Genomic DNA, 13,366 nt, shown 5'->3' with positions numbered 1-13,366 from the left:
CCCACCTCAGCCTCCCAAAGTGCTGGGATTACATGCATGAGCCACCACATCCAGCCTACCTAAAATATTGAATGCTGTTAATAAATCTCCTTAGGCCAGCATAAGAAGGTGATGGGCAAAACTAATGCAGGTATGTTTTTCTGGCTTTTTCATGTATTGGGCCCAACTTTGAAAAGCACTTACTATTAATGGCTAACTTGCAAAATTTGTGATTTATTAAAAGCAGATATTAATTGTTTTACCTAAAAATAATAGGCCTCTGATCTGCCAAAGATGAAGATTTAATTTCTAGTTGTTCCCCACAATACCTAGAAATGCCAGTGTAATCGATTATTAAACACTTTAAAACTATTCTCATCAAAGTTCTTTGTTATATAATACAGCAAAAGAAAAGTTTCTTTTCTAAAGACTTCTCTATACCTTTTTTAATAGTTGAATTTCATTTCTGAAGGCTCCTTAAAAGAATAGAATTTAGATCTTTATTAAAGAGGAAATATATTTTCCATGTTTAATTTAAATTACATTCCATCAGTCATTTGCAATCTTAGCCTACACGGAATTTTTTTTTTTTGGTAGTTTTTATGTTTGGGCTTTAGGAGGGGATTCCCAATAATCTCTATATAAATATTTCTAATCTCTATATAAATATTTTAACATTTCAATGTAAATTAGTTTTTAAAGCTATTTTATCCATAAAAATAATGAATTTGCATGGCTGAGGGTGAAATAATGTGTTATCAGGACCCCTCAGTTTTGGGGGTTGTGAGTAGATCCCATCTTCATGTTCCTCCAGCCCAGCCCAAGCCTGGCTCAGGTCCTCCTCCCCCTTTTGTCAGGAACCACCATCCCCAGGGATTCTATGTGCCCTGCCTGACCAGTGTTCTCCATCAGAGTTTACCAATCTTTTGTTCATTCCCTCAGAGCACAGCTAAGCAAGAGTACACTAATTTGAAAATTAACTCAAGCAAATAGAGGAACAATATCCCCAACACATTGCATTTTAACATAGGGTTTCCTGGACACACTGTTTCAACCCAAGAGTTGGGCTAATAGTAGGAGTTCCATCTGCTAAAATACGGCTGTCAGCTTCAGAGAGAAATTCATGAACGTCTTCGTAGTTTGTTTTTACGTTTCACTTGGCACTGTTTCTAAAATTTCCTCTGAAGCCAAAAAATAAGTTATTTCCCAGCACACTGGTCACTTTTCATTTATCATTGGATTGATTTTTCTAACTTGCAGTAGGAGCTAAATCGACCAGGGGGTTCTTATCCAACAGACAGCAGCAAAACTCTTTGTGTATCTGCGTTCCTTTCAACAAGTGTGACTTCCTCAATGGCATCATTCGTGAGCATAACACAGAGCTCAGCAATAACGTTTCTTCACTAACCCTACCAGGTATCCAACATAGGATGTTACTTCCTTTCACTGTTTTCCGACTCCTGGCAGATATTAATCATTGGGATTTGGGAACAAGGAAATAGAATTTCTGAGAATGCTTGGGAATTCCCAAATTCATATGATTTTCATAACACTTCACTTACAAGTTTTTGAAAAATAATAAGTGACTATAATAACAAGCAAATAGTCGTTTTTTTCTGTAACAGGATTATATGAAAAGTTTTAGTAGTCTTCTGTTTTAAAAAGATATGATAACAAATGATTTATTATTATTATGAGCCAACATATTGTAACAAGATTATAAAATCCAATAGCATTAATAGAGAAAACATTAAAAAGAAATGAATATTATCACAAAATAAATGCTAAAGAAAAGTCCTTTAAAGATTGAAAGGTAACACCACAAATACTTAATGCTTTAATCATTGTTTACATGACATTGTTAAACAAGGCATCAATCATCCCCTCCAATACCATTTAAATAACATAACATTCTGATCTCCTGGCAAGATGAATAGCACTAGAAAGAAGCAACTGTCAAAATTGCCAATTTAAGGGCATATTTTGTTTCTAAAACTTGGCATTTCTTAGAAAACCTCTCATAGGATTTGTAAAACATATACTATGCCTATGAACACATTAATATTTATTTGCAGAAATGGTTCACTGTTAGCCGTGGACAAGGCCATGAACACACACTTGTAACAGAGCAACAGATACAAGAAAGTCTGACTGAGGCTCCTTTACTGCTCCTGTCCTGTTCACCTTAACTTTCATCTCCACATGTCAGTGCTTCCTCATCTTGCTTGACTTGAAGTCAGTGCATTTCTTCAAGCCAGTAAGTTCTCTATACTGACTATTAAGCTGTAATTTTCACAGGAAAATTAGAATGTTCCTTCCCATTTTCCTAATTTCTCAACTGATTTTTCTCAGAATTCAGAATCCATAAATATTGAAATGCCAGGAGAGAATTTCCAAATGGAAATGCTATTCCCTTCATCCATTTTCAGAAGAAACTGTAGCATAGTGTTATCCTTCTCTTCTCCAATTTTTTTTTTCCTGCAAACTTATGGTTATCACCTCTTTAAGTGCGTAGCTCACAATTTTGCCTCCCCTGCAAATGGTCCCAAAACAGTGAAGTGGGTCCTCTTTAGCTGTGTCTTTAGTACATAATCCTGCATTTCTGACCATATGCAGGGAGTGTGACCCAGGGAAGGATCCCTGACTCAATGGGATTTCTCTTGCTGTCTCTAGAATTTGAACACCGGAACCCAGACGTGCAGAGGCTGGGAGTCATTGTGGTGTGCTATATTGATGACGGCAGCAGTGGGTGGTGTGGGGGCAGTTAATTGACAGCTACCTGTTGCTGACATCCCAGGAACTGCCTGAACTTCCTCTTTCCCAGTCATAAGATATCTAAGATTCTGCAGTATTCTTCATTAAATCCTAGCATGGTTTAAGCTAGCCAGAATTAGGTTCTGCTGCTTTCAATCAACAGAACCTTAGCTAATACATTATTTCCTGGTCTTTGTTCCTTTAATTTTCCAGGAAAAGAAGGGAAAATGGCTTACTGGTTTTAAAAAGAGACAAGGGACAACATACCATTTATGCAAAATTTAGAAGCACTCAAAGGAAACTCTGGAAAGTTCCTGAGACATATATAGGTAGGATCAGCATAAAACTTGAACAGTGTATCTAGATCATGGTTGCCATGGTTGCCTTGACACAATGAACATCTGTATCAAGATCATATTTTCTTGGTGGGACAGAGAGAAGCACAAGGCGGGACTCACATTTACAATAATCCTTGTTTTCCAGGGACCATACAACCCAGTTTGTCCAGAGCTGTTCATCTTAAGTTTGTTATCCCGCCATAATTATAAATAGAACCTCCTTTTTCTCTCAAGAATATCCCACTTTGGATGATAATTTCTGTGACTACCCATTAAGAATATTTAATAACTATAGAAAACTGATTCTCTATATTTTTTGTATGTTTGAAACATTTTATAACAAAAATATCTTTTAAGTAATCGCCTACACAGAATATAGCTGCCAAATGCTCCTACTCTGCTATTCTAACCATGAATCCCTCTGGGGCCCCTTCCTCCTACGGCGCTTGTGAGGATGAAATGAAATAAACTCTATGAAGTGCCCAACAGTGACCAACACTGAATAAAATACAGCCACCATAGGCGGCCTTCCCTTATGTTCACCAAACTCCTGATAAGTTATTTGGTGATGTTTTAATCTTAATATTTTATGTAGATTATACATTCATCTGATTCAAAATGCAAAAGGTACAAAAGCATATACAGCTAAAAGTTTCCCAACCCACTACCATTTATCTCCCTGGAGGCAACTGTTTCCAGATTTTTGAATATCCTTAAAGAATATCATATGTATGGAAAATAAAGATTATATATTTATATGCATCTGTGTATGCATTTTCCTATGAGAGGCTCACAAAGTCTCCTTGAAGAGATATCATTATTACAAATACCCCTCAATTTACAATGGGGTTATATTCCAATAAACTTATGAAAATATTGTAAGCTGAAAATGCATTTAATACACTTAACCTACTAAACATCATAGCTTAGCTCGGCCTACCTTAAACACTCACATTAACCTACAGTTAGGCAAAATCATCTAACAGAAAGCCCATTTTATAATAAAGTGGGCTTTGAATATCTCATGTAATATAATGAATACTGTACTGAAAGTGGAAAACAGAATGGTTGTATGAGTACTCAAAGTACAGCTTCTGCTGAATGTGTATTGCTTTCAAACTATCTTAAAGTTGAAAAATCATAAGTCAAAATATTCTAAGTCAGGGATTGTTTGTACTTCTACTTTACATGATGAAATTGAGCCTTGAAAAGATTAAGTGACTCGCCCAAGGTCACACTGGCAGTTAAATAGTGAAACTTGGATCCAAATTGTTCAGTCACTACATGTATTGTCTTGAAATTTGAAAAAGAGGAAGAGGAATTAAACTACTAAATTGAAGGACTATTTTAGGCATAGAAGCAGCAGATGCCTTCATGTCCAAGTGATTGTGAAAAGCCCACTTGCCCCAAAATATGTCTCCTGGTCATATGAAATTCCACCATTTCAGATTTTTACCTGGGGATTTAGAGTAATCTGCTGTTTTCCTAGAGCTCCCCTAAAATAGAAATAGAAAATTTTGGAAGGCTAAATATATGCTAACATTGGAAAACTCATTTTCTCCCCTTCGTAAGGCAAGGTACTGAAGGAGGGGGCCCTACGGGCTGTGCAGGGACATCCTGGAGGCATGGGGAGAAGAAACTGAAAGGCAAGTTTGTATGGAACAAAGAATACCGATCTCAGGATTCTCCCTTGAACCTGCCCTAACTTTGTTCAAATAGACTTAGCCACTGACCTGCTGTCAAAAGACCACAGCCAATCTGACTTGTTTTCAATATAATGATGAATATTGATTTGGTCCCTTCATCCAACATTCTCAGCTGGATCTTTTTTGACCAAGGATATACATTACTAGGTGAGTACAGGCAGTTAATTCTTCCACACGGGACTTCGGAGTTTCTGAGTTAACCAGAATCACCCACCTTAACATCTGCCAGTTTATACCCCAAGTCCTGACCAGTGCCCCCTACCTGCTATGCCTCATGTTTTCAATATAGCATAAAATCAGAAATGAAAGATGAAACATCATAGCCAATATCACAGAAATACAAAGGATCCTAAGAAACTGCTAGGTATAATTACACACTAACTAATTGGATCATCTAGAAGAAATGGATAAATTCCCAGACACATAAAACCTACCAAGATTGACTCATGAAGAAATTAAAAAATCTGAACAGACTAATAGCAAGCAAGGAGTTTGAATCCGTAAGAAAATGTCTCCTATCAATGAAAAACCCAAAACCAGATGGCTTCCCAGATTAATTCTACCAAATATTTTAAGAAGAACTAATACCAGTCCTTCTCAAACTCTTCCAAAAAGCTGAAGTGGAGGGAATACTTCCAAACTCATCTTACAGGGCCAGCATTACCCTGATTCCAAAGCCAGACAAGAACACTACAAGAAAGGAAAATGACAGGCCAATATCCTTGATCTACATAGATGCAAAAATCCTCAACAAAATCCTAGCAAACCAAATTCAATAGCACATTGAAAGAATCATTCACCATGATCATGTCATGGGTCAACATAAGCAAATCAATACATATAATATACCATATTAGAAAAATAAAGGATAGAAACTATATGGCCATCTCAATAGATATAGAAAAAGCTTTTGACAAAATTCGAAACCCTTTCATGGTTAAAAAAAAAAAAACACCCAACAGATCACGTATTGAGGGACTGTATCCCAACAAAATAAAGGCCATATATGACAAACCCATAGCTAACACCATAATCAGTGGTGAAAAGTTGAAACTTTTCCTCTACCATCAGGAACAAGACAAGGATGCCCACGGACACCACTTCTCAGGGTAATTAGGCAAAAGAAAGAAATAAAAGGCATCCTAATAGGAAAGGAAGAAGTGAAACTGTCTCTACTGACAGCGTGATCTTGTTATATATAGAAAACCCTACAAACTTCACTTAAAAAAGGTTAGAACTCAACACAAAGAAGGGAACAATAGACACTGTGGGACTCCAAAGGTGGGAGGGAAGGATGGTGGGAGCAAGGGTTGAAAAACTACCTATCGATTACTATGCTCACTGCTTGGGTGGTGGGATCATTAGAAGCCCAAACCTCAGCACCATGCAATATACCTGTGTAAGAAACCTGTACATCTACCCTCCTGACTCTAAAATGAAACATACAATATTTTAAAAACAAAAACAAATAAATAAAATTTGAAAACTGTTAGAACTGAACTGATAGGTGAAATCAGTAAAGTTGTAGGATACAAAATCAACATATAGAGCCTTGAACACAGCAACATCCAGCTGTCTGACACGAAAGTCTCAGGGGCAAGAAAACCTCTATATGAACTCAGAAACAATGAGCTAGGTTGTGTTTATGTCTGAAAGGATGTTAAGAACTGCATTCATGTTACATCAGAGCCAAAAGAAAGAACCAACAGGAAACCTGTACCCAACAAACAGAAATGACAAGATGAAGGGAAAGCAGAGGTAAGGGCTTACCTTAGAAAGGGCAAGTGATTAGCTCAATATGCAATACAATGTTTGCTCCTGAGCCAAAAATTTGTACAATAATTTGGATATTACTTGCACAACCAGAAAAATCAGCCACTCATTAGGAAAATGTGTTTCTGTATAAGTCTTAGGACTCAGCTATCTATAATAACATGAAAAGACAATATTTTCATCCAAAATGAGTATTTTTGTTTGTCTTGGCTTGTTATTCTAACGTCAACAGCCTCTAAATAAACTGTTGAAGTACATGATATAACCACCTCTTTCTCCATCTTTCCCATTGCTCCCATAGGGTTTCAGTTGTGCAATTTCACCATTAGCAAAGCTTTTTGCTGAAATCTGGCTTTTCAAAGGGAGAGTATCCAGAAACAGAAGATGCTGATCTGGGAGGCTCTTCCTGATAGAACTGCTGCTTCAGTTTAGCTTGAAAAAGCCCACACCCAGTTCCTAATGACAAACATCTGAACACCGGGTCTTCCCACGAGCAAGACCATGCTATGCCTCCTGCTCGCTCTGTTCTATAAGCAACCCACAGATTGCTCCCTGTGAAGAGGAGCCTGCCAGGGGAGCAGCATTCCACCAGACCCTGATTTAGCAAGATATTTCTGTATCATTCCCCCAACCAGCTGGAAGTCCTCCACTGCTCTTGTGTAAAAATCTAACTCATCTCGCTGAATTTCCTGATTTAAAAGTCTAATTCATTTCACCAAAAGTGTGACAGAAGGAAACCAAGTACACCATCTCTCTCTTACAAACCAAAGCTATTGCATGTGCCTTCTGGGGGAAAAAAATGGTCCAAATATGTTATGGAGGGGGTGCCAGCCCAGTGTCATCCGCTTACTATTGCCATAGGATCTTGGCTGATGGCATCAGAGGAAAAACAAGTTTATCGATTACTTTCAACCATTAAGCTCACTCCTCCATGAAAAATAAGTCACAAGTCCAATGTCTCTTATTAAAATAAGCACTGCAAAATATAAAGGAGTCACAGTTTTAAAATGGGACACACGTTCTCTAAGCGGTGAACCACGTTAGAGGTGCACTGTTTACATTGTATAAAGTCCCCTGGAGCCAGGGTTAGGAAGCGCATCTGTTCTTTGGTGTTCTGGGATGAAGGAGAAAGGAAAATGTGCTGCCAGAAGTGAGTGGGAAGGAGCCCATGAGATAAAGGAAGTAAATCCATTTGCTGATTGCAATAATAATGGTAATACACGAAGCTATACATACATACATACATACATGCAAACTTTCACATTTTTTAAAAAAAAGAACTTAAGGCTTCCACACATGTAATCAGCCCTTATGAACTCTCCTGATTAGCTGCAAGGAAAATCTTCCTTTCTCCTTTTTCCTGCACCATCCTGGGCTCCCTTTTGACTTGTTTTTTTTTTTTTTTTTTTTAACTTATAAACAATCAGCTCATATTCTGAAGTTTGTAGTCCCCTCCCGCCCCCTCTCTCTCTATACCGCTCATTTACATTGGCAGCTGTCGTGCTGCTGGGCATCCTCAAACCCACCAGTTTCCCTTTTATGTTTGAGCAGACAAACATGATCATGCACTAGGCATCACTGTGCCACTCAAAATGCTTTTTTGTTTTTTTAATTGCATCTGAGAGAAATCTCAAGGTTGCAAACCTGGAGTCAGAATTGTCTCCATGTGTCTCAGTGGGAAGAGTATCGTGTGAAGAAACAAGTTGATTCTACTAATCAAAAGGAATTTTTTTGATATCAGGTCATCCTCCGAATGAATTTATATTACCGAGTGGAGGGTCACATGAAGAAAATGGTCAAACAGCACCACCTACAGCAAGAGCTCAGAAGTGCAGCGGAGCCGGGCTGAGTCAGGAAAGAAAAGCAAGCTGGGGCCTGGCTCAGCGCTCTCCCCTCTGCTCCTGTCTGCACGGAAAGATTAGGATGACAGTGGCAGGAAGCCTGTGCACCTAGTATGCATCACTTGAAGGGAACACACAGATTCCAGTAAACATTTGGAAGGAAATGTTAATACCAGGCTCTGCTAAACAATATGAAATGACTCCTAGATGAGACAAGCGACTTTCATCAAAGTTTCCTGATACCTGAAAAGACAGCCCAGGGGATCCTGCACTACATCTGCTGTATGTAAATTAAGCGGGTTTTTTTCCCCTTTGTAATCAAGGCTCATACACAAACAAAATCACACTTTAGAAACGGCCTATTTCAACTTGTAACTAGCTTGCTTTCAGGGGCTCCAGGTCAAAAAGAAATAGAGCACAAAGACGCTTTCTCCTTAGGGATCATACACAAATTCACTCTGTCCGTTTCTTTCCCACACGGAGCAACAAAGCCATCAGACCTCTCCATCCACCCATCGGGTCCTTCCTGATTAAAGTGAGATAAATCACAGCCCTCTCTCTCCAGATGGCAGGCGACAAGAGGGGGATGCTTGCCTCAAGAAGTCCTCCCCATCCCTCTGCATTCATGCAAGCCCGAGCGGAGAGATGCAAGATATTATGGATGCATTTTAATTCCCCAGACCCTGCAATTAAAAATGGAAATTTTTTGGCCACACGTGTTGGCTCACGCCTGTAATCCCAGCACTTTCAGAGGCCGAGGTCGGCGGATCACCTGGGGTCAGAAGTTCGAGACCAGCCTGGCCAACATGGTGAAACCCTGTCTCTACTAAAAATACAAAAATTAGCTAGGAATGGTGGTGGGCGCCTGTAGTCCCAGCTACTCGGGAGGATGAGGCAGGAGAATCACTTGAACCCGGGAGGCAAAGTTTGCAGTGAGCCAAGATCGCACCACTGCATTCCACTCTGGGTGACAAAGCAAGACTTCATCTCAAAAAATGTTTTTAAAAAATGGAAGTGTTGTTCTTTCATTTGTAAATGTGTTTTGGTAAAAGAGGGGCAGTTTAAGCAACCCTTTTTATTGTCTACATTGTTAAAATTCATCAGACATGGACTCTTGACTCCGTTTTGCCTGGGCAGACCCAGTTCAAGCATTTACAACAGCTATAACCTCCTCAAATCAAAAAGAGGAATCAGCATTATTGCTAAGTTCAAATAAGGTCTTGTTTTATTTCATTTTTATTTTTGAATGCAGCCATTCCTCCAGGTGCTATCATCAGGTAAGATTGTCAGTCCCGATTAGGTAAAAGTATTATTACAAAATGCAATTCTTAAAAATTCAGTGTCTAACTACACTTTTAATAAGCCTTTCCCCCTCCCCTATGTATTCTCCCTTAGACACCCCTTCTCAAATTTAAAATCACAGAAACTAAAATATGATGCCTAAAGAGAGCCTAGCAACTGCCCAGTCCTCTAATTTGATGAGTGGGAGTACTGAAGCCCAGAGGAGGTCAAGTAATTTGTTCAATGTCTTAGATAAGAAGAAAATGACCAGCTGGGAAATCCCACTCATGTCAAGGCAGAGGCACAGGGCCACAGACTGTGGTTGAATTGTGCCACACTCCTACATCCTTCTTTAGGAATCACAGAACATTCCTGTGTTGAGTCGGAGTCACTGACTTCCTTTTCAGGCTGATTGAGTTCTGTCCTTATGGGCTGCGACAAGAAGTTTTGGTATTATGCTACACCAAGACCATTTATCTAGTTCAAGAAATGAGCACAGTCCTTAGAGCCCAGCAACTTTCCCCATGTCCAGTAAATGTAGCTTCTCCACTAGAAGCTGTCAGAATGGAGCCTTCTGGCTCATCTTGATTTTGATTTGTGCAAGAATGAATGGTTGTGCTAAGACAGCTTTCCTAGCTGATAGTGAGCAAAACTTTTTTCTCATAATCTATAAAAAAAATTAAATTAGAAGCACAGAGGTTATTTCATGACTTTTATCTTCCTGCAATTTTCTTGTGGGCATAAATGATTTGTTTTTATCCTGCCTGCCCCCCCAATCCCTTTTCCAAGAGACTAAAAGAGTATCTAGTGCAAAGTAGAGACTCAAATATTTTTTAATAAACAGTGATCCCAGCCACCCAGTGCATGTTGCCAAATGCCAACCCCATAAATGATCAAACACATCATCTCATTCAGCCAATCAAAATCAAGTGCTACCTATTTTTTTAAGTTTTCATAGCCCTTGGGCATCTGCTTTCTCAGCATTTCCCAAACTTGAGTCATTCTCATCCTGCCTTCATAATTTTGCTCTGTCAATTACCTCTACTATTATTTATTTCATATATTTTTAAATAGCCCCACTTTTGAAACTTAAATACATGCCTTTTAAAAGGAAGCTTTCTTACTACTATACATCAAAAGCCATTATTACTTGTTCTAAGTACTCATAACAACATGTTCACAACTATTAAAATTTAGTAATGTGCATCCACATACTCTATAAATTCATGGAGCATCTGCACACACTTTAAGAAACAATTCTGCATTACTCACTCAATTTTCTTGACATCCTTCTGAGGCAGGACAAACCTTGGGCCCAAAGAATTGAGGTAGGAGTCCAAGCAAGTTGCCAGCCACATAAAGGCAAACCTTGGCTCGGAAGTCAGGACTACCGGCCCCTAGGTTATGGTTCATGCTCTTTCCTCTGCTCTCCAGAACCTCCTATCTCCAAGTGTAGTTAGCAGCCCAGATGCAGCAGCATCCTCTAGAGACTTGTTAAAAATGCAGAAGCTCAGGCTCCACCCCAGGCCTATGCAGACTGAATCTGCATTTTAACAAGGTCCAGGTAATTCACGTGCACATTAAGTTTGAAAAGGCCTGGTCTAGATCAGCGGTTCTCTAACTTAGCAGCACATTAGAACCATCTGTAGAGACTTTAAAAATACCAGTGCCTGGGCTTCACCTCCCAGAGAATCTGACTTAAGTGTCTGGGGTTTGCCCTGAGTCTAGGTATTTTTAAAAACTCCTCAGCTTATACAAAGCTGGCAGGGCCGGGCACAGTGGCTCATGCCTATAATCCCAGCACTTCGTGAGGCCAAAGTGGGCAGATTGCTTGAGTCCAGGAGTTTGAGACTAGCCTGGGCTAAAACCCCATCCCTACAAAAAAAAATACAAAAAGTAGTTGGGCATGGTGGTGGCACATACCTGTAGTCCCAGCTACTCAGGAGGCTGAGTCCTCGCTTGAACCCTGGAGGTCACGGTCTGGTCAACAGAGCAAGACCCTGTATCAAAACAAACAAACAAACAAACAAAAAATGCTAGCAGCTTACCAGCTAGGGAGGCCTGTACAGCCAAGTTTTCCAAATGGGGCTACATTAGTTGTTCCAGAACTTTAGCTGCATCAAAACCACCTGGATGGCTTGTTCAGCTACAGAGGGTCTGGCCATGCCCCTAGAGTTTCCAGCTGAGGGTCTGGAATGAGGCCCGATGATTTGCATTTCTAACAATCTCCAGGCGATGCTAATGCTGTGGGTCCAGGGACCACATTTTCAGAATCTATGCTAAATGAACCGGACAAGATCAAAGCTCAAACTTATTCCAAGAACTTTTCAAGGCCCACCTGCAAGTTGTAGTGGAAGTAAGCATCTAAGGGTGCAAAAAAGTTTGCACCCTTAGATGCTATCAACCTAAATAACAAACAGAGAGAGGCTCTCCACAAGAAAAAGATATTCGTTTGGAAACAGAGCCTTGCAATAGAAATAGGCAAGCCAGAGTAAACTATATGCATATTCACGGAGGTAAAGGAAGACAAAAGAAAAAATGAGGAAGATTATATGATCATTTGGAAATGATTATCCTTGGCTACAAAGATCAATAACAAAGGTGATGCCAGGCCCAGGTTGGACAGGCAGTTGTTGGGCAAATATCCTTCAGAAGCATTGTTGTGTGCAAAGTTGCAATGGGCTTTGTGCAAGATTGTGTTTTTTGCAGTCTTCTGTGATAAGTTTTTGTTATCAGGCATACAAGCCCAAGAATCCTTTTTTGCATGGCCTTCCCTGGCTCTATTTGTCAGGGTTTTGGTTAGGGGAGGGGTATTTTTAACACTCTCAATGTAAAAAATGCCATAAGGTAGGTGCCCCAATTGCTTGTTTCATCTTCATAAAATAACTTTTCCACCCGAACAAAGTCTACACATAAATTGTAAAAATACCCTGGCATGCAGTCCCTGGAAAAGTTTGGAGTCATTCTCGGGGTTCCCACCCAGGTGGGCAAGCGTAGCCACCACAGATAAACACAAAGTAGGGGTGCCCACTGGGGTTTGGTGGCAGGCAGTGGCCCTGGTTCTGATATTTGGCTGAAAACACAGCTCCTCTTTGTCACCCTCAGGAAGCCATCCCAAACCGCTCGAGGAGTCCTTGAAGCCAATGTTACCACTAGGACAGCAAGTTTGCCTGAAAACTATTTGCCTTTGCAGCAGATTCATTAAGCCAGAACAAAGAGAAGACCAATGACTAAAAGATTTCTCTCCTTTTAAAAATCATGCTCTTTAACTCATAGCACATTTTCATTGTCCATCTGGGCAAAGCCGCTGTCTCATTTTGCTTTTTCCCTCATCTGTGATGCTCACACTCATCCTCCCTATCCCATCAGCAACCTCTCTAGTATGTTTGATATGTGTCCTTAAACTTTCTATCTTGGCTGGGGGCGCGGTGGCTGTCATCTCAGCACTTTGGGAGATGGAGGTGGGTCTATCACTTGAGCCCAGGAGTTTGAGATCAGCCTGGGCAACATAGTAAGATTTCATCTTTACTAAAAATAAAAAACAAAAAACTTTAGCCAGGTATGGTGGCCTGTGCCTGTAATCCTAGCTACTCGGGAGGCTGAGGCAGGAGGATCACTTGGGCCTGGGAGGTCAAGACTGCAGTAAGCTGAGATGGTGCCACTGCACTCCAGGCTGGGCAACAGAGTGAGACCC

At 40.0% G+C, this 13,366-nt stretch overlaps 1 long non-coding RNA gene across 1 annotated transcript in view; it reads right to left on the bottom strand.

The window, feature by feature from the left end:
* LOC129394289 (uncharacterized) overlaps window positions 1-13,366 on the bottom strand; it is a 140,939-nt gene that overhangs the window by 108,984 nt on the left and 18,589 nt on the right. The window contains exon 9 of the long non-coding RNA XR_010112558.1: window positions 11,596-11,672. This is a non-coding gene — a long non-coding RNA (uncharacterized LOC129394289). The remainder of the gene's footprint in view (window positions 1-11,595; window positions 11,673-13,366) is intronic.

This window comes from Pan paniscus, chromosome 5 (assembly GCF_029289425.2).
Source record: "Pan paniscus chromosome 5, NHGRI_mPanPan1-v2.0_pri, whole genome shotgun sequence".
Classification (NCBI taxonomy): Eukaryota; Metazoa; Chordata; class Mammalia; order Primates; family Hominidae; genus Pan; species Pan paniscus.
The sequence above is the reverse complement of the archived record's forward strand: the minus strand, read 5'-3'. Positions and strand labels throughout refer to the sequence as shown.